A 20,041-nucleotide genomic window follows, 5' to 3' on the forward strand; every position below is an offset into this window, starting at 1 on the left:
ATTTTGAACATAAGTAAGTTTTCTCCTATTAAGACAAGCATGAATCTGCCTTGCCTACTAGATGGAACTACTGGATGATCAGATGGAATAAAGAATAAGAAAGAACTTTGAAAATTATAAAAAAAAACAAACATTTTTTAAATCATATAATGAAGCACAGGCAGCCATACTAATGTAGCATTTGAAGAAATATTCTGATGTATATTTTCTCACTATTCTGGTAAGCGGTTTACAAGGGCATTGTTAGACCCCATACCACCTTGACAATGTCAGATTAGTACCCAGAGGGATGGCCACTTCATATACCTTGAATTTAAATTGGTGAGGTACCATTCTGAAACCTCACAGGAATTGGGCAGAGGTTTTAATGGGTTACCTCTAGTTTTTCAGTGTTTTGTCAATAAGTTTTCAAAATTTAGTTTAGGTGGCTTTCTCTGTTAAGGATTGAATACCTGAAAATTGATAGTTGGCATCAGGATGATGAAGCACATCATTGGTAGGAAGTTAGACTAGCCAGGCAGCTGAAGAAAATTATTTTTATGGGATTTTACAGTTAGTAGATATTCTTCAACTTTTGATCTTCACAGTGAACCTGTGAAGCAGGCAGGAAGGGCCTGTCTATTGTAAACATCTCATGAAATAGAAAACTGGGTCTCACAGAAAATAAGAAATGAGAGGGTCCAAGGTTGCATAGCCAACAGTTGTCAGATGTGGATTAGAACCCAGGTTTTTTCCTTTGTAATTTTCCATAATGACTTAATTCAATTTGAATCATTTTGAATTCAAATTGTAGATGTAATAATGGTCAGTATTTTTCATCAGGCCTTAGATTAAAATTGTTGCCATTGGATGCCATGTCCCTTCATACTGTTCCCACTGAATATTTAATTTAGATGACTATGATAATGAGCCAACTCTCTTTTGAAAGATTGTATAGTGTATTAATAATGCTTTTTTTGTGGCATGTCAAGATGTGCCCTGTATTTTTTAAAGATATCCATATCTTTTTTCTCCCACACTTAACCTTAAGTTGAAAGAAGGAACATCTGCCACCCTTTGGCAGTGAGCTAATAATTTGCACTACTCTCAATCCACCCACATATATGACATTGAAGAGTTGGACTAGAGTTTTCTAGCTACCTTAATGGCTCCTGTTTTACTCCACTTTTAAATCTTGGTATGGGTCCAGACTCTGCCCTAGGTCCACTTCTTGCTCTATCCATATACTCTCTTTAGTAATCTCGTCTGGTCTCAGTTGCTTAAAACAAACAAACTCTGATTTGATTCTCTATTCTCAGTCTTGGCCTCTCCCTGAAACCCCAAACTCATAATCAGCTAACAACTCCATCACCTCTCCAGTGTCTAATGAGTATCTTAAAGACAACTTGCTGAAAACAGAAACCTTGATAATCTTTCTCAAACCTGATCTTTTCTCTAGTCTTTTGCATCGCAGTGGCTGCCCCCTTTTTCCCAATGCTAAAGCCAGCACTGTTAGAACTGTTCTTGAATCCTCTCTTCTCCCAGTATTCAATACCTTGACAAGCCCTGTCAACTCCATCCCCAAAGAATATCCCATGTATTTAATATCGTTGCCTGCCTCCTCAACGTCTATTTCCCCCTTCCTCTTTTCTAACAAATACTCATATTTCCCCCTCAGGTATCCATCCTTCATTCACATAGGCCATGTGACTCAAGGCAAGCCAACCCCATTCCCAGTTCATCTCCTATACAAATGAATGAATGAGGGATGGACAGGCTTAATAAGTGTGGGCCAATGAAACAATGGGCTAGAGTCAAATGGCAAAGAGGAATTCTGGCTCTTGAAATAGCACATAAAGTGAGGCTCTCTCTCTGGATATGAATAAGGGAGCACCTAGTCTCAATTGCTAGTGGCAGTCGTCTAACAACCATTCCAGTTTGAGGGTTAAAATGATTAGAAAATCTGGAAGAACATGGCCCTATGATGTCATCATTGAACCTGCTCTAGCACTAGGCTTCCTGAAAATAAGCCTATGAATTTCGTTATTTAAGACATCTTAGGTTGGGTATTTGGTTTCTTAGCATATCCAGAATCTTATCTACTTCCTCTTACTAATGTCTTAGTCTAAACCACCACCATCGTTGACTAGAATTTTCTGCAATGATCACCTAACTGATCTCTGCTGCTACTTTCTCTGCCCTATAGTCTTGTGGGAAAAACAGAGGAATCTTGTTAAAATTTAGATCCTGTCACCCCTTAAATGCCATCAAGGGCTTCTTAAAGCAGCATAAAATCTGAAGAATAAGTAAAAAATCACCTAAGCAGAAAATGATTACATGTAGTTGCTTGAACATGCCCAGGGACCTTTGTACCAGTTGTTCCCTGCAATGCTTGCCTTCTTCATCCTCACAAGTCAGGCCTTCCCTAGTCACTCAGTCTAAGGTATCCACCTAGTCGATCCGTAAGAAGTTACCAGGAAAAAAATGCTCTTCAATAATACTTGATTTTTCCATTAATGTTGCAATGCTAATGTTCAGAAAAGTATGTTTTCAGAAAGTAGTGGTGAATGATGACCAGAATATTGACTTGGTTTTACTCTCTCTGTAGTTGTCTTGGGAGGCTGATGGACTGCCAAAAAGGTTAATGCAGGATAAATTTCATTTTATGGTAGATATGGTTTGAATCCACTTGTCAGGTTGAATCACTATATTGTTATTCCTTTTGTTCCACAGATGTCATGGAATTAAATGAAGTTTATACTTCTGCCCTTTTTGTTACCCTTTGGCTACCGTTTATTATTCAGCAATTATTAGAACAATATCAGTAATGGCAATAAGGTAGGATGACATTTTAGAGTAAGGTAACTATTAGATAGTCTTATAGTTTTTTCCCAATGAAGATAATATTTAGAGTTATAGGAAGGACCATTACTAACATTGTAGTTGTACACAGAAAATTTAAAACTATCTAGATTGTTATCTGCACCTGAGCCAGCATACCTTTATTTACAATGTAATACTGTATATTTTTCCTCTTGGTTATTGTTTTTATTCTTTGGTTAGTTTGTTTTGTTTATTATTGGTCTCCTGTTTTAGGTTGTGAATTCTTTAAAGGTAGAACCCCTTTTGTATTCATCTTAATACCTCCTTGTCTTAGTTTGGGTTCTCTCGGAGGCAGACCTAGAGATAAGGATTTGAATGTGAGTAGTTTATTACAGAGGTCACAGGGGAATTGGGAGAGTGAGGCAAGAAATGGAGGGAAGCTAATAAAGTGTATATCAAGCAAGTTACAACCTTAATTCTACCTGGGAATTCTGGGAGGCCGTTTACAACATACCACAGTTACTTGAACCAAGGGGCTAGTGGGCCAGGGTATTTACCAACTCCAGTCAGTCATTGGTTGAGGGTGAGTCTGAGAGAGGGAAATTGTTAATTCTCCAGTAACTTATGGTTTGGCCCATGTGCATGGAGAGTTCATTTCTGGCTGCCAGGGAAAAACTTCAGGCAGAATCACAGCTGCTGACAGTTGGAAGTGAGGCTGTCCTCCCTGGAAATGGTAAGTGATGAATGAATAAGGGCAGGGCACTGACAACATCTGCACATCCCTAGGCTATACTTGATGTGTCTTAAATATTTACTATAAAGTAAATCTTGAAACCATTGATTAGGAGATCAGAAGAAGCATTGGCAGAATCAGCATAGACCAGGAAGTAGAGTAGAGATATCTTTTAATAATGAGAGATGACTTTTGCCTTTCTTCTTGGTTATCAGACACAAATCCATATACTAAGTCATGTCATCTAATTGGTTGTACCAATTCAAAACTTGTATCCTGCTACAAGAGGTCATTAGGATCACCAATGACAATGAAATATACTTTTAATTGTTACCTGTAGGGAAAATGTCCTGCAGAAAAATTTTCATAACTTTTTGCTTTGACCAAAATAATGACATCATTGAAGTTCAGTAACTACTCAATAAATTGATCACATGAATCGTGTTTATATTTTCAAGATTAATCTCTTAAGGTAAAATAATATGCTTTTATCTACATTAGTGTTCATAAGTAAATAAAGATGACTTTAATAAGGATGTTTGAATTTTGCAAACCTCATACTCAAAGGCTCATGGTTGGCATTTTGTGTAGAAACCTATGGTCCAAGTTAATAGGAAGTATCTTAATGATGTTGATTATGATATTTCTAAGTAGAGGAATGGACAAAACACTGATGTTATGAGAAGAGAAATTGCTTTTCTTTGTTAAGGCTAAGAAGGTCACTATCATTAACCACAAAGTTGACAATTTATGTTTGTATCATTTAATATTTGTCAATAGTTTCCCCTTTGGTGATTAAAAAAAGGGCAGATGCTAAATTATGTTGGCTTCGGAGACATATGTATCTTTCCTCTGAAGCAGGACTGTAGGAAAAAATTATACAGGAGAAAGATGTCTTGCTGAAATATATCAAAATTATAAGCAAAATTTTAAATGCTATTTATATTTTGGAGAGTTTTCATATTTTACAATTTAGCTTGTTAAATAAGTGTAGTAAAATGTTTTGGAAGCTGTATTTTCACTCTGACACAATAGTCTTCGTCTATATATTACTAGTTGTCAGTAGTGTGGGGGATTAATTGCTGTTTGATTTTATTGTTTTTCAAATTAAAATTACTTGTTGATAGACTAACAAATTGTCTAAGTCTTTTTCAAGCCACTGGAAGAGAGCGTATATACTCTTCCTTTTCCATGGGAAATTTTTTTTCTTAATTTTTCCTGTCTGAATGAAATTGGTTATCTTGTTTTTAGAACTATCATAAGGTACAGAAAAATATAGGGATATTCAGTCAGGAATTAGATGAGTGATGTCAAATGGTGTTCCCAGGAGCCTGTGGGAGAAGGTGTGAGGATGGGGATCCACACATCCCTCTTTGTTTCAGTGGTAGTTTTTTGACCTTTATTTGTTTTAGACATTGGGATTCAGTGTAAGATTTTACTTGAAAAATTGATTCCACTGCCTTTCTTTTAACGTTTGATGACAGAGATCTAGATTTTCTACAACATTGGCAATTTCTCCTAAATACTACCAAGTAAGTTAGGTTTTACTTTGTGTCCAGATTCAGGGTGGAGCCACTTCATACTGTGAAAATTATAAGCATTTTTTTCTAAGTTTGCTGAGTTTCTGTCATCTATATATTTGTGACTATGATGTTAGGCTTATGGAATTGGACAGATTCTTAAAGAGCATGTACCTCTATCACTTCATTTTACAGATGAAGATATAAACCCAAAGTGGTTGTGACAAGTCCCCAAGGTCACATTGGGCAGAAGCAAGAAAAGATTATATTCCATTATTCTTTCTACTGCATTGAACTTTCTCTTTTAGAGGTTCTGTTTCATCAAATCTTGAATAAGAAGTATTTGTTAAAATTGGGAAATATTAATGGCATACAGGAAAGGATGAGAACAAATAACAATGCAAAAGAAGTTAATCCATTAAAAAAATATTTATTGAGGAGCTACCATGCCTCAGGTACTGTTACTTACTGAAACAAGGCTGTTAACTTACATATGAAAAATCTACATGTGTTCTATGCAGTATGTGGTGTTAATATAAGTTAAGCAGATGACTCCTGGCCTTGAGGGCTAAAATAATTTCCATTTTTAATACCATATTGGACATTGGTTTCATCTTGGCCACCTAGGATACCTTGCCCTTTGTGTTAATAACAACACCCAGATTTCCTTATGGGTAATTAACACCACCACCTCCCTACTCCAACCATCCCCCCCCCCCGACCCCACCTTCGGAGGGCCAAAAATCAAGTTCATCCATCCAGCCCTAACCAAAGGGGTGGAAAGCATATGGCCAGTTCTAGGCCAATTAAACTCTTTTTCCTGGGACCTTCTATCTCCGAGAGATACAAACATGGGGAAACTGTCAGAATTCATTCAGTCTTGACCACTGAATAGTTCCCATTTCGGAGATCCTCTCCTTGCCAGAGCATCTTAGATTCTATCCTTCTCAAGGCTAGCATTTCAGCCTCATCTTTGATTCTCATAACTCTCGTGTTCTTTCACTGAATTCCCTTTAGCTTACGTTAGTTAAAGTTGGTTTCTCTCGCTTACACTGATACCTTTCTGCAATTCTTTATTGGACGTGAAACACAAACTATTAGAGAAGAACAGGAACTATGAATAGTTAGGTTCTTTGTCTCAAGTCCAAAACCTGAGTCATTGTACCAAGAAATGACAACCCTAATCCCCCCCCACCCCCTGCAATAAACCTTGTAGCTCTTTGTTATATTAACAAGCTTGGTATCAGGAGACCTGTTGCACAATAAAGATAATTCCCTTCTCTAACTTATCTTCTCCCATTTCAAGGCTGATTCCTAAGGAGTGGTACTGGGCCTCTTAGGGCTGTGAAGCACTGTCATCCTTTTCCCAGCCTTCATTTTCATCTGTTAAAGTACCATCGCACCAGCCCTCTGCTGAGTGCTGTTGACCTTGTTCGCTGATTGCTTTTAGTGATTCCCTTCAATGATTGATGAGATGACTGGACAGTAATGAAAACAGAGCTGATTCACTTTATTTTAGCAGGATTAAAGCCTGAAAACAAATCTAATTTTCTTTTATGGGGAGGGGAAATAGGAACAAAAGATTTTCATCAATGTCTTAAAGTAACATGAAAGGAAGACTGGAGGACTTAATATGGTAAAAGGAAACTTTGTAAAGGAAAGGAAGCATAACTGTTAGATTCCTAACGGAAGGAGTGGTGGTTCTCTAATTTCCTTTTTAACAGTAAATGCCATTCACATGCTAGGCATGTATATATACTAGTTCACAGACCCTCCAGATAAATTTGTGATCTAAACTGGGAGAAAAAGACATGTGGGAGACATAAAACAGTCATGGAAAAATTGAAGCGATTATAATGGAGCTTTGGTCAGCATAATTTGAGATCTTTCCCTTTCCATGATCTCTCTATGAAATCGGGAAAATCTAGCTTGTAGGAAATTAAGATATGTAGAAAGTTCTTGAGTTCTTTGAGTTGTTTTTCTGCCAGTGGTGATGAATATAAAGGGTTAACTATTAAAAACTATATTGTAGCACAGAATGTTAGATATTTGTACATATTTTTAAAGTTAAAATTCTAATCCTGTTAATACTTGTATGCAAGTTACAGGTACCTGTGACTATGGTAGGCCCTATCATAGAAGGATGGACTACTGCAAGAACACTCCTTCTCGTTTCAAATTTTCCTTGCAGGAATAAATAGGTGGTTCAATATGTAGGTAGAGAAAAAAGCAGCAGAATAGCCCAATGCGATATCATTGCATCACTGTAATCACAGTTTACTAGTATGACTTAATCACTAGGCCTCTGTTTTATAACTGAAAAAGATAGATGTATCAGTCAGGGGCAGGGCCACTGCCTGTCTATACTGTGCCTCTGTGGAAATTGGAAAATGCCACTCTTTCCTCCAGTAGAATGTAGCCCCTTGGCAAGTGGAGCACAGGCTGGATTTCAGCTCTCCTGGTTTCTTTTGCTGGGTTCTCTTATACAAAGTACTACCTACATAGCTATACATAATAGCCCTGGTTTGACTTTTTGGTTGTGTGCAACAGAGACTAACCCCAAATATTTTAAGCCAAAGGAGAATTTACTGGCAGGATATTGGGGGCTGCAGAAATCTGAGAAAGTGACAAGAGCTAGGGCATCTCTGGCACCAGGAGTTAACCAAGGTTTCAACTCAGGAGCTTCCTGGTCCTTGGGTCCTGAGGGCTGCAATGGATTTGACCTCTGCCTGTACCCTCTTCCTTCGTTTCACTCACTCAGGATTTACCATCCCTGGAGTGGTGTTTGATTGCCTGGCCCCTGGGTATAGCAGGGAGCTCGTGAAGGAGCAGGCTTGCCACTTCTGAAGTGGGAAATGGCAGTGAGAGGTGGCACTTAGTGACCTCCCACTGAGACTACACACCATTTGAATTATCCCCAAGGGGAGGCTGGTGTGCTATTAGGAAGGTGGGTATATGTGGAGAGAGTTGGGTGCTGGATAACTACAAAATGATAAATGTATGGTATAGGGCTTAGGTAATAATATCTGCTATTTTTACCTGGGTAAGGTATTATCTAGTCCAAGTTCTGGTACAAAACCGCTGTAAAGACAGTGACATAAAAAGTGTAATAACTAAAGGCACTTAATGTAACTAATTTTCCTGACCCAGTGTTGTAGTACATGTCCTTTTCTCTGTGTATGGAAGTGATGGCAGAAATGAATAACCCAGGAAAGAAGAATCTCAGGTGAAAATGTGTAGTGAAATACTCAAAAAGTAATGTTGTGAATTCATGATTCCTCTTGGTTCTTTGTAGTCTGCCCCATAGGGCAGAAGACAGTTTTCTTTGAGAAAGAAGAAAGGTCCCAAATTTCTATTATCTCCTTTCTTACAGATAGAAATGCATTTATTTTTTTACCTTTTCTTTCTCGTTCTCTTTTTTTCCTTCCTTTCTCCATCCCTTCCTCCCTCCCTCCTTTCTTTCTTTCTCCCTTTCTTCATGTTCTTTCTTTTTTTTCTACTCTTTCTACCCTTTCTTCCCTTTCTTTCCTTTCTTTCTGCCATACTCAGAGATAGCAAAGAAGTGCTTGTTATAATCAACAATGTGATCTGCTGGGGGTGGGGTGAGGTGCTGTGTCACTAGGCTCTTATAAGATCCAGAGCCTTCCACGTGACCCTTCCCGGCTCCTCCCTCCTGGTGCTTTTGGACAGGGTTACTAGAATGGGAGAGAGCGTAATAGCGATTCTGGTTTTCGGTTCTTACCCATGACACTCTGCTGATTTTCCTCTTAGCTGTGAATGTTTTCATGCCCTTGAGTTTCTTCTGTGTACAAAACTTTTTTGTAGTCAAGTCTTGTACAAATTTCTGGCCCAGCACGTAGTCCAGTGGAATTTGTCTTTCTTCCAATGCCATTGTCCATATTATGAAACAACAAACTTCCTGCTACTTTATATATACTTCTTTTGATGGATAGATGTTCACTTATTTAAAAAAAAATACAATAAATAAATAAATAAAAATTTAAAAAATACAAACACTGTTCTAAGACCTAATGATGTTCTAAGCCTTAGTTTATTTTTCTGTTTTATTGGAAAGTACAACCTAGATGTTCTTATAGATTTCTTGTGTATCTTATAGTCTAGTGGTGGAGACAAGGAAAAAACAAGTGGACAAATGTGTAATTATTAATTACAAATTATGAGGGAAATAATATTAAAGAAAAACAGGGCTCAATATTAAGAATAGTAAGGGTGGTACCTACTTAAGAAAGGATGACTATTAGGCTTCTCTGAGGAACAGATAAGTCATGATCTGAAGATTGACAAGGAACCTATTAGACAGGTGGATGGGGAGGTGGGAGTCAAGGGTGGGGGACGTAAGGTTGGTGTGGGGGTGGGATGTAAGTGGTGTGTATTATTCAGGATGGGCCAGGCTTAAGCTAAGGTAGCAAATCATCATAGCTTAACACTTAAAAGTTTATTTCTTGCTTACATGAAGTCTGTTCTGTGAGACAACTGTACACTTGGTGAGTCAGGTCCATCACATGGACTCCGATCTTGACACACGGGTGCCACGTCCTCACCAAAAGGGGGGAGGTTATGCAGTGCTTTTCTCCACTGTTAACAGACCATTGACCCGATCTGAGTTCACAGCCCTACGTAAGTGCAAAGAGCTGGTATGCTCAGGAAGGAGTAGAGAGCTGTGCATTGTTGAGCACGAGTCACATCCACCTCAGAGTCTGTGGGAGTGAGTCAGGAGCTAGAACATTCCAGGCAGAGAGAGCAACCTGGAGGAAAGTTTTGAGGTAAGATTATGGTTAGTATACTGCAGTACTATTGAGTCGTAAGAGATCATGCCACCTACTGTAGTTATGTAGAAGATGCACAGTTGAAGAGCGACACCATTTGTTGTTTCAGTTACCAGAGTTCAGTGCAACATCATGTCTTTTATATAATAATATGGCTTCCAAATTTTAGAGTCCTAGATGGGAAAGAGATAACTATTAATAATTATTAATCTTATGCTATGTGTGACAAATGTAGCATATTCATTTTCTCATTTAATTCTAAGTACTGTTATTCCATTCTACAGATGAGGAAACAGACAAAAAGAGGCTAAGTAATTTACTTAAGGTCATACAGCTGGTAAGTGATGGAGCTGGTGTTCAAACCCAGGCAGTCTGACTCAGGGCCTATTTAACTACTAACTCTAATGCAGACTGAAAATGTTTTCTTGGTCTTGGCCAGAAAGGGCCTTGGTGACCAGATGTCTGACCCTGTAGAAGAGAAAGTGTTATAGCATCTCTCAGGCACAGGACGGAGGACAGGAGAAAGGAATGAGTGTAAGGTGCTAATGAAGTTGTATTATCTTTTGGAGTTAGTGTTTATCCTAAGAAATGAATTTTGGATAGTGAGAAGCCATTACTTTTTTAGCTTAACTAGATATTGTCCTTCTACTGTTGTTGTTGTTCTTTCATACTGAGTGTTTTCGGAAACTTCATCCTGTTGTAGTTGGAGAACCAAAGGTACCCTGTACTGCTCTAGTGCCCAAGTCATAGAGGCACCACCCAGGGGGTGGTAGTACCCATCATCAAAGCATAGAAATGAGGGGGACAAAAATTCAATGGGAGGAAGCTGGAGGTTCTTGAACAACTGCCTTTTCCCACCTAGAGTGTCTCCCCTCAAGGCTAAAACCTAGGTGGGTCTGAGGTTCTCTTAATAATGGAGGTTTTCCCCTCCAAACCTTTGAGTAATTGCCTGACAAATTCCATAACTTGGCACCCAACTGTGACCTTGAGGCAGAGAGGGTACCATTCTTGGTTTCCTGTCCACCATTTTTCTTTCCTTATAGCAAGTGACTCTGGGATAGAAGTGCAAAGTACTGCCTAGAAGCCCTGGGAAGAAACGCTGGTGTGCAGGATATTCAGTAAATAATTTTCAGGGAATTATACTTGAGAAGCCATTGGGTTTCTATTTGTCTTACCTGGAGTCACAGCAAGCTTTCACTCAATGAGGGCACTGACCTGAGAACCGGTGTGAGCTGTGTAACCAACCAGGAGACAAACGGAGTATTTTGGTTTTCTAAAAGTAAATCCATTTTTATAGAAGATAGCTCTAGGACCAAATTCTCCCTCCTGATATGGGCATCATATAGTAACAATAAGTTTCCCAGTTACAGTGCACACTGTGAATTTAAAGCTTTTAACAATATTGTCCAGCTAGTTAATTTTTTCCATTTAGGAAGGCATGAATTACAGTTTTCAGGTTAATTCTGCTCTGTATCCCCATAGCATGTTTTCCCAGCATATTCTATGATGGTTCCTGCCTCTTGGCTTTACTCATGCAGTTTCCCAAGCTGGGATGCCCTTCCTCCTTTCTTCAGTTGGCTAAATCCTGATTACCATTTAGGATTCATTTTAGGGCACTATCCCCTCTTGGAAGCCTTTTTTGGACTCCCACGTTGGGCTCAGTGCCCCTCCTCCAGCTTCCCATTGCACTCAATTCCTTTATCTTATTTTTTAGCTTCATTTAATTGAAATTATCTGCTTTGAGGGTTTTTTCCCCTCCCTTCATTAGAACCTCAAGTCCTCATGGGTGGGGTCTGTCTGTATTCAGCCTTTTCACCTTTAGATCTAGTAAAGTCCTTAATAATGTCAGTTGAGCCAAGTTAAATGGGCAAAAGCTGGTCATAAGATGTAGTGAGAGTTCCATAATTCATTCATTTCAGCTTTGGAAGTGAGAACTGATTCTATATAGCCACCATTGAAACAAGGGAACCAAAATTAAGCTCCAGCCATCCCAGAGAAGGTAAATAGAAGACACTGAAGCTAGACTTGAATCGTATTGCTGACTTCTAATTCTAACTTGTTTTGAAGCAAGTTGTTTATTCCATGTGTCTTAATTTGCACAACTGCAAAATGACTATATTATATTCACTGAAATCTGTGAGGCCTGCTATTCTTATTGAACCATTGGATATCAACCATTATGAATGCAGCTCATTTTGCCAAAAACATAGCACGTGCAGTTTAATCAATGCAGAAGTGAAGACCAAGAGTCTTGGAACAGTTGTACTGATTTGACATTTTCCTGGAATCGACAAGGAGATATACTTCCATGTGGCAAGCTACTGGATCCCCCCCAACCTCCTCCTTTTTCAAGTTATAAACACTTTGCTCATTGACATTTATTAGAAAGTAACACAAAGCAGATTGCTGGGTTTGCATTCTGTGGACGTTTCATATTTGGCATATTGTAAGCTCTCTGTGTGCCAGGCATGATGGCATTCTTGGAGGTTAAGCTTTTAAATCCTGTTCTACCACTTAATAATTTCATTGACTTAACCTTTATATAGATGAAGTGTATAATTTCCTCAAAGAATACTTCGGTGCCCCATGCTTGCCAAAAGAATACTTCAGGTTGGAAATTCGGTCTGTGATCTGTCAGGTGATGAAACAAAAGGTTTTAACTTAAACACAAACGCTAGGTTGCAAAGGGACCTAGGTCACAAAGGATCCAGATGATTTTGTATTTGGTTACAACATCCTCCATCTCCCTGGCATCTCTATCCTTTCGTCTCTTTTCTGCCATCTGTCAATATACTTGAATGAGGAACTTAATCACATATGCTATCAACAGGTTGGTTTGGGTTTTTTTCCACCTTCTCTTTGATGAGGTGGTAATAAAAGAGTATATCATAAAACAGTATCCAGTTTTACATTGTTTTCAATTTTTTCTCCAGAGCTAAATAGTTTAAGACTAAGGCTGGACCCATTAGTAATTCCAGTATTTGAGTCAAAGAAATCAAATGTTATATTTGATCTAACTTAAAGAGGAAAATAAAATATAATTTTCTTCCATTTTTTTGTTCTTTCTGTTCTATCCATTCTGTGGTGAATTGTATATTTGATTATTAATTGATTTTTATTTATTATTAAAAAAATTGTAGGTTTTGTTATTAATTATAATAATAATACAATTAATTATAGCAAATTACCACATTTGTTTGGAAATTGAACATTTGAAATTAAACAGTATAAGAAATTAACAACAGTATATAAAGTGGCTTTATTTATGAACCTTGGAGTCAGAATCACCTGATTTATTCTGGGCTCAGTTAAGTACTAGCTATGTGGCCTCAGGTGCATTGCTTAATCTTTCTAAGCCTCATCTGTAAAGGGGATATAGGACTATGTAACTTATGGGGTTATTGTATGATTAACGAGATAATTGTATACAGCATTTACCAGAGAGCTTGACACTCTGTAAGTGCTCAATATCATTTTTAATGTTTATTCTATTTAACTTTGACCACTAAAGTAAAGAGATAAAGTAATGAAATGCAGTTTTTAAAAAACCTACTACTTTATTTTTAAATGTGATTCTCAGGTGGTTTTATAAAAACTGTTTTTATTATACATAGAGTGATATAGCTCCAGGAATACAATTATTATTATCTGCAGAAAGTCATCCACTGCTTAGCTTATGTGTCTTGGGTAAAGGCTGCATATTGCTTTTCTATCACGCTTTCTACCAAGTCCATTGTACTAATGTCAACAACTTGGAACGGGATTCAGCAAACTGCAGCCTGCAGACCAAATCCAGTCCCCTGTCTGTTTTTGTGTGGTCTGAGAGCTAAGAATGGTTTGTACATTTTTCAATGGTAGGGAAAAATTTTTTTTAAAGAATAATATTTTGTGACTTAGGAAAATTATATGAAATTCAAATTTCAGTGACTATAAATAAAGTTTTATTGGAACACAGCCACTCGCATTTATTTACATATTGTCTACAACAGCTTTCCATCAGCAGAGTTGAGTGCTTGTTATAGAGACTGCATGACCTGCAAGGCCTAAAATATTTATTATCTGGCCCTTCACAGAAAAAAGTATGTTGACCTCTGACTTCAAATAATAAAAATATATTTATGGATAAATCTTTCAGAATCCAGTCTTCTCAATTTAAAGATTGTATTTTCGTTTGCTAAGGCTGCCATAACAAAGTACCACAAACTGGGTGGCTCAAACAATAGAAATTTATTGTCGCACAGTTCTGGAGACTAGAAGTCTCAAATCAAGGTGTGGGCAGGCCATGCTCTCTCTGAAACCTGTAGGGGAATACTTCCTTTCCTCTTTCTATCTTCTAATGGTTTGCTCACAGTTTGGTGTTCCTTGGCTTGCAACTACATAAATCCAGTCTCTGCCTTTGTCGTTGCATGACGTTCTCCCTATGTGTCTGTCTTCAATGACTGTCTTCTAATAAGGACACCAGTCATATTGGATCATACCCTACTCCAGTATGACTTCTGGAGTTATACTTCTTAACTAATCTCATTTGCAAGGGCCCTATTTCCAAATAAGTTCACATTCTGAGGTACTGCGGGTTAGGATTTCAAAATATCTTTTTATGTTTGTAGGGTGGGTTGGTTGGGGAGACACAACTTAACCCGTAACTGTCAGGAAACTAGATTCCAAAAATATAAAAGGATTCCCTCTAAGTCACAAGGAGAGTTAGTGGCAGAACAAAGAAGAGACTTTGAAGTCATACAGACTTGAACCAGAACCTGGAAATCTGGAATTCTAATTAATGAATAATCTTTCCACTACACTATATGGGTTCAAAGTGAATTAATCTCCCATACCTAATGTATATGCAATATAGAACTTTTTTGAGTCCTTTTTAAGACATATACATGTCTTAAATATATATATATAAACATTAATAGTGAAACATACTATTTAAATTTCTGGACTATTATTGGCTCAAATTCCCAGTACTATAATTAATTTTTATTTATTAACACCAAGAGAGAATGAGTGTGATGAGTTTTTTCTATTTCATATGTCAGCTAACCATTCCAGAAAACAGAATGAACTGTATTCATAATCTACATTATGTAGTGACACTTCAATATTCTGCTAAACTGTCAAAGTTTACATTTTTATTCAGAAGTGACATGCATACAAGACAATATTAAAGAGAAAAATCAGTAATGTAAATAATAATTTAAGTTCTTTTAAAAATAACATAATTTTTTCCTTTCCCAATGGCTATCACTTTTATCAACCATAAAAACTCAAGCTTAAAGTTATTTCTCTCTCAAGGACACTCTAAAAGTAGTATCTGTAGATAGGTTCTCACCTCCAGAGGTCTGTTAATGGTTGTATGCAAGGGGATAATAGAATTTCTCAGTGTTAAAATATCGTTAAAATATGGATTATGGGAAAAAGGATCCCTTTAGAACTAAAAGTAATAGAAACATGGCAAATAAAGAAGTATGTTTGTGTCACACAAGGGCAGGAAGCAGAGTTGGGAAACTTTTCACCAGACCTTGTTTGCCTGTGAATACCAACTATTCTACAGAGTATTTTTCAAACAGTATCAGATGCTTATGTTATGGGGAAGCCAGGGCACTTGAGGTTAAAAAAAGCCACCTGTGTGATTTAGCAATGCTGTCCCCTTGAGCTAAATCCAGGCTTTTTGGTTTAATGTTTTAGAACATGATTCTGCCTCCATCAGCCAGTATTAGGGCAATGGGGTACATGGCTCAGTAACCCTAGATATAAATGCCTCCAAATGAACCTCCAGGTGTAACACTTGGACACTCAAAACATACAGTATTTTAGGATTAAATTACTAGACTTTGAAGGAAAAAGCTGACAGTAGCTTCGTTACTGCACGGAAAGTTCCAGGTTTAGTGGGCCATAGGGTAATTAATTGTCATAACCTTTGCCTTTGAAGTAGTTGGAAGAAAGAAAAAGTTACCCCATTTAACTGACAGAAAAACTGAGACAAGGGCAGCTAACTTGCTTGTGGTTACCCAGGGAATAGTTGGCTGAGACTCCAAGATTCCTGACTCCACATTCATTGCTGTAACCACCAGACTAAAACCATCTGCCAAAAGCTGTAATTTGGTCTTGAGGCCGTGGCCATAGTTCAGAACCACAGTAGTGAGGGAAACACACTTAAAGGAGGACCTTGAAAATCTTTCAAGGGAATTATGCCTTTTTATCTATGTTGCTTATGCAATGATTGGAATAAATGCGGGTTTGGGCCCCACCACATTTGTGGTTTAGGGTTAGGCTAGGGTCCCTTTCAGGAAACTGGGAAGGTTTGCCTCACCCTCGGGCCCAAGTTTTTAAACCAATTGTGTTGAGTTTATGATGCACAAATCAATGTGTTAACATTATGCTTTTTATTTGGCAGAAGTCATAACATGGGTTGCCATGGATGTAACAAGATGGGCCAGAGAGGAGAGGATTAGAGACGTGGAAACTGAGAGAGCACACTTGTTGGGACCACACAGCGATCTGGAACGGCCCTGAGGTGGGTGATTTGCAGGGAACTGAATGGGCATACACTTTGCATTGAGAAAATCTTCAGTGTCTCCAGGAGAAGCAGCAGAAGTAGGTTCTGACCGTGGGTACCAGGCTGAAGTTCTGGAAGGCAAGCCTCAGGCATCAAGGAGGTTGGGCTGTTCATCTTTGGGGTTGAGGCTCAAAGAGTGGGTTTCAATGTCAACATTCAAGTTATTTTTGAAAGAATAAAGCAATATACTCCACTGGAATGGTATACCAGGTAATAATAATCATCACAGTAATATTAATAATAACTATATGACATCTACTCTTTATTGAGCTTCTATGGGATGGGTGTTATGCTAGCTTTTTATATTTGTTACCTTGTTCATTCCTAACTATGGTCCTGCAATATAGGTTTTATTTTTTATATTCTGTAAATGTGGAATTGAGACTCGGCAGGGTTAACTGACTTGTCCAAAGTCACAAGGAGACAGTAAGACAGAGAAGGGATTTGAACCCAAGACTCCAATACCACTGTGCATGCTTTATGCTCATCCTTACTGCAGTAGGGGACATGTCAGTACTTCAGTCCATAGGCATAAGGTGAGAGCCTAGTTATCAGATCTAGGAGGCAAGGCTGATGGATACAGTGGGCAAACTCTTAATGTGTCTTTTAAGAACAAGACTGATTCTAGAGATTAGGTCTTGGCTGTGTTTTCAAGTAGGAATGAAATGGCTCTAGAGTAGGAAATTGAAGTTGCTAAGCAGGTCCTTATCCATATGTAAGTGCCTTTCCCCATAATGACAGCTTTTCCTCACTTATTAATGGTTATGTGCATGGACTTTGAAGTCATACAGATTTAATTTCAAATCTTGTTTCAGACACTTACTGGCTGTGTGGCCATGAGTAATTTACTTAACCTCTCTGAGCCCTAGTTTCCTCAGCTGCAGGGCTGGCAGCTTACAGGATTGTTGTGAAGAGTCAATAAAGTCTTGTATACACGTTTAGCCTTTGACAGGTTGTCAGCAGTCCTCAACATTACATTACATTTATTATATTAATTACTTTAGAAACACCCATAGGGCTGTGAAACCCCTGATGGCTGGGCACATTCCAGATCACTTTTTTTTTTTTTTATGCTTTCATTTTATTTATTTTTTTATACAGCAGCTTCTTCTTAGTCATCAATTTTATGCACATCAAATTGTGTGTATGTGTGTACATACACACGTGTATACATGTCAATCCCAATCGCCCAAATTCATCACACCACCACCCCCACCCCCCGTGCTGCTTTCCTCCCTGGTGTCCATACGTTTGTTCTCTACATCTGTGTCTCACTTTCTGCCCTGAAAACCGGTTCATCTGTACCATTTTCCTAGGTTCCACATATATGCATTAATATACGATATTTGTTTTTCTCTTTCTGACTTACTTCACTCTGTATGACAGTCTCTAGATCCATCCACGTCTCAACAAATGACCCAATTTCGTTCCTTATTATGGCTGAGTAATATTCCACTGTATATATGTACCACATCTTCTTTATCCATTCATCTGTCGATGAGCATTTAGGTTGCTTCCATGACCTGGCTATTGTAAATAGTGCTGCAATGAACATTGGGGTGCATGTGTCTTTTTGAATTATGGTTTCCTCTGGGTATATGCCCAGTTGTGGGATTGCTGGATCTTATAGTAATTCTATTTTTAGTTTTTTAAGGAACCTCCATACTGTTCTCCATAGTGGCTGTATCAATTTACATTCCCACCAACAGTGCAAGAGGGTTCCCTTTTCTCCACACTCTCTCCAGCATTTGTTGTTTGTAGATTTTCTGATGATGCCCATTCTAATGGGGGTGAGGTGTTACCTCATTGTAGTTTTGATTTGCATTTCTCTAATAATTAGTGATGTTGAGCAGCTTTTCATGTGCTTTTCAAGGCCATCTGTATGTCTTCTTTGGAGAAATGTCTATTTAGGTCTTCTGCCCATTTATGGATTGGGTTGTTTGTTTTTTTTAATATTGAGCTGAATGAGCTGTTTATATATTTTGGAGATTAATCCTTTGTCTGCTGATTCGTTTGCAAATATTTTCTCCCATTCTGAAGGTTGTCTTTTTGTCTTGTTTATGGTTTCCTTTGCTGTGCAAAAGCTTTGAAGTTTCATTAGGTCCGATTTGTTTATTTTTGTTTTTATTTCCATTACTCTAGGAGGTGGATCAAAAAAGATCTTGCTGTGATTTATGTCAAAGACTGTTCTTCCTATGTTTTCCTCTAAGAGTTTTATAGTGTCCGGTCTTACATTGAGGTCTTTAATCCACTTTGAATTTATTTTTGTTTATGGTGTTAGGGAGTCTTCTACTTTCATTCTTTTACATGTAGCTGTCCAGTTTTCCCAGCACCACTTATTGAAGAGACTGTCTTTTCTCCATTGTATATCCTTGCCTCCTTTGTCATAGATTAGTTGACCATAGGTGCGTGGGTTTATCTCTGGGCTTTCTATCTTGTTCCATTGATCTATGTTTCTGTTTTTGTGCCAGTACCATATTGTCTTGATTACTGTAGCTTTGTAGTATAGTCTGAAGTCAGGGAGTCTGATTCCTCCAGCTCCGTTTTTTTCCCTCAAGACTGCTTTGGCTATTCGGAGTCTTTTGTGTCTCCACAAATTTTAAGATTTTTTGCTCTAGTTCTGTAAAAAATGCCATTGGTAATTTGATAGGGATTGCATTGACTCTGTAGATTGCTTTGGGTAGTATAGTCATTTTCACAATATTGATTCTTCCAATCCAAGAACATGGTATATCTCTCCATCTGTTGGTATCATCTTTAATTTCTTTCATCAGTGTCTTATAGTCTTCTGCATACAGGTCTTTTGTCTCCCTAGGTAGGTTTATTCCTAGGTATTTTATTATTTTTGTTGCAATGGTAAATGGGAGTGTTTCCTTAATTTCTCTTTCAGATTTTTCATCATTAGTGTATAGGAATGCAAGAGATTTCTGTGCATTAATTTTGTATCCTGCAACTTTACCAAATTCATTGATTAGCTCTAGTAGTTTTCTGGTGGCATCTTTAGGATTCTCTATGTAGAGTATCATGTCATCTGCAAACAGTGACCGTTTTACTTCTTCTTTTCCAATTTGTATTCCTTTTATTTCTTTTTCTTCTCTGATTGCCATGGCTAGGGCTTCCAAAACTATGTTGAATAATAGTGGTGAGAGTGGACATCCTTGTCTTGTTCCTGATCTTAGAGGAAATGGTTTCAGTTTTTCACCATTGAGAATGATGTTTGCTGTGGGTTTGTCGTATATGGCCTTCATTATGTTGAGGTAGGTTCCCTCTATGCCCACTTTCTGGAGAGTTTTTATCATAAATGGGTGTTGAATTTTGTCAAAATCTTTTTCTGCATCTAATGAGATGATCATACGGTTTTTATTCTTCAATTTGTTAATATGGTGTATCACATTGATTGGTTTGCATATATTGAAGAATCCTTGCATCCCTGGGATAAATTCCACTTGATCATGGTGTATGATCCTTTTAATGTGTTGTTGGATTCTGTTTGCTAGTATTTTGTTGAGGATTTTTGCATCTATATTCATCAGTGATATTGGTCTGTAATTTTCTTTTTTTTGTAGTATCTTTGTCTGGCTTTGGTATCAGGGTGATGGTGGCCTCATAGAATGAGTTTGGGAGTGTTGCTCCCTCTGCA

This window comes from Eschrichtius robustus, chromosome 8 (genome assembly GCF_028021215.1).
Source record: "Eschrichtius robustus isolate mEscRob2 chromosome 8, mEscRob2.pri, whole genome shotgun sequence".
In the NCBI taxonomy this organism is placed as follows: Eukaryota; Metazoa; Chordata; class Mammalia; order Artiodactyla; family Eschrichtiidae; genus Eschrichtius; species Eschrichtius robustus.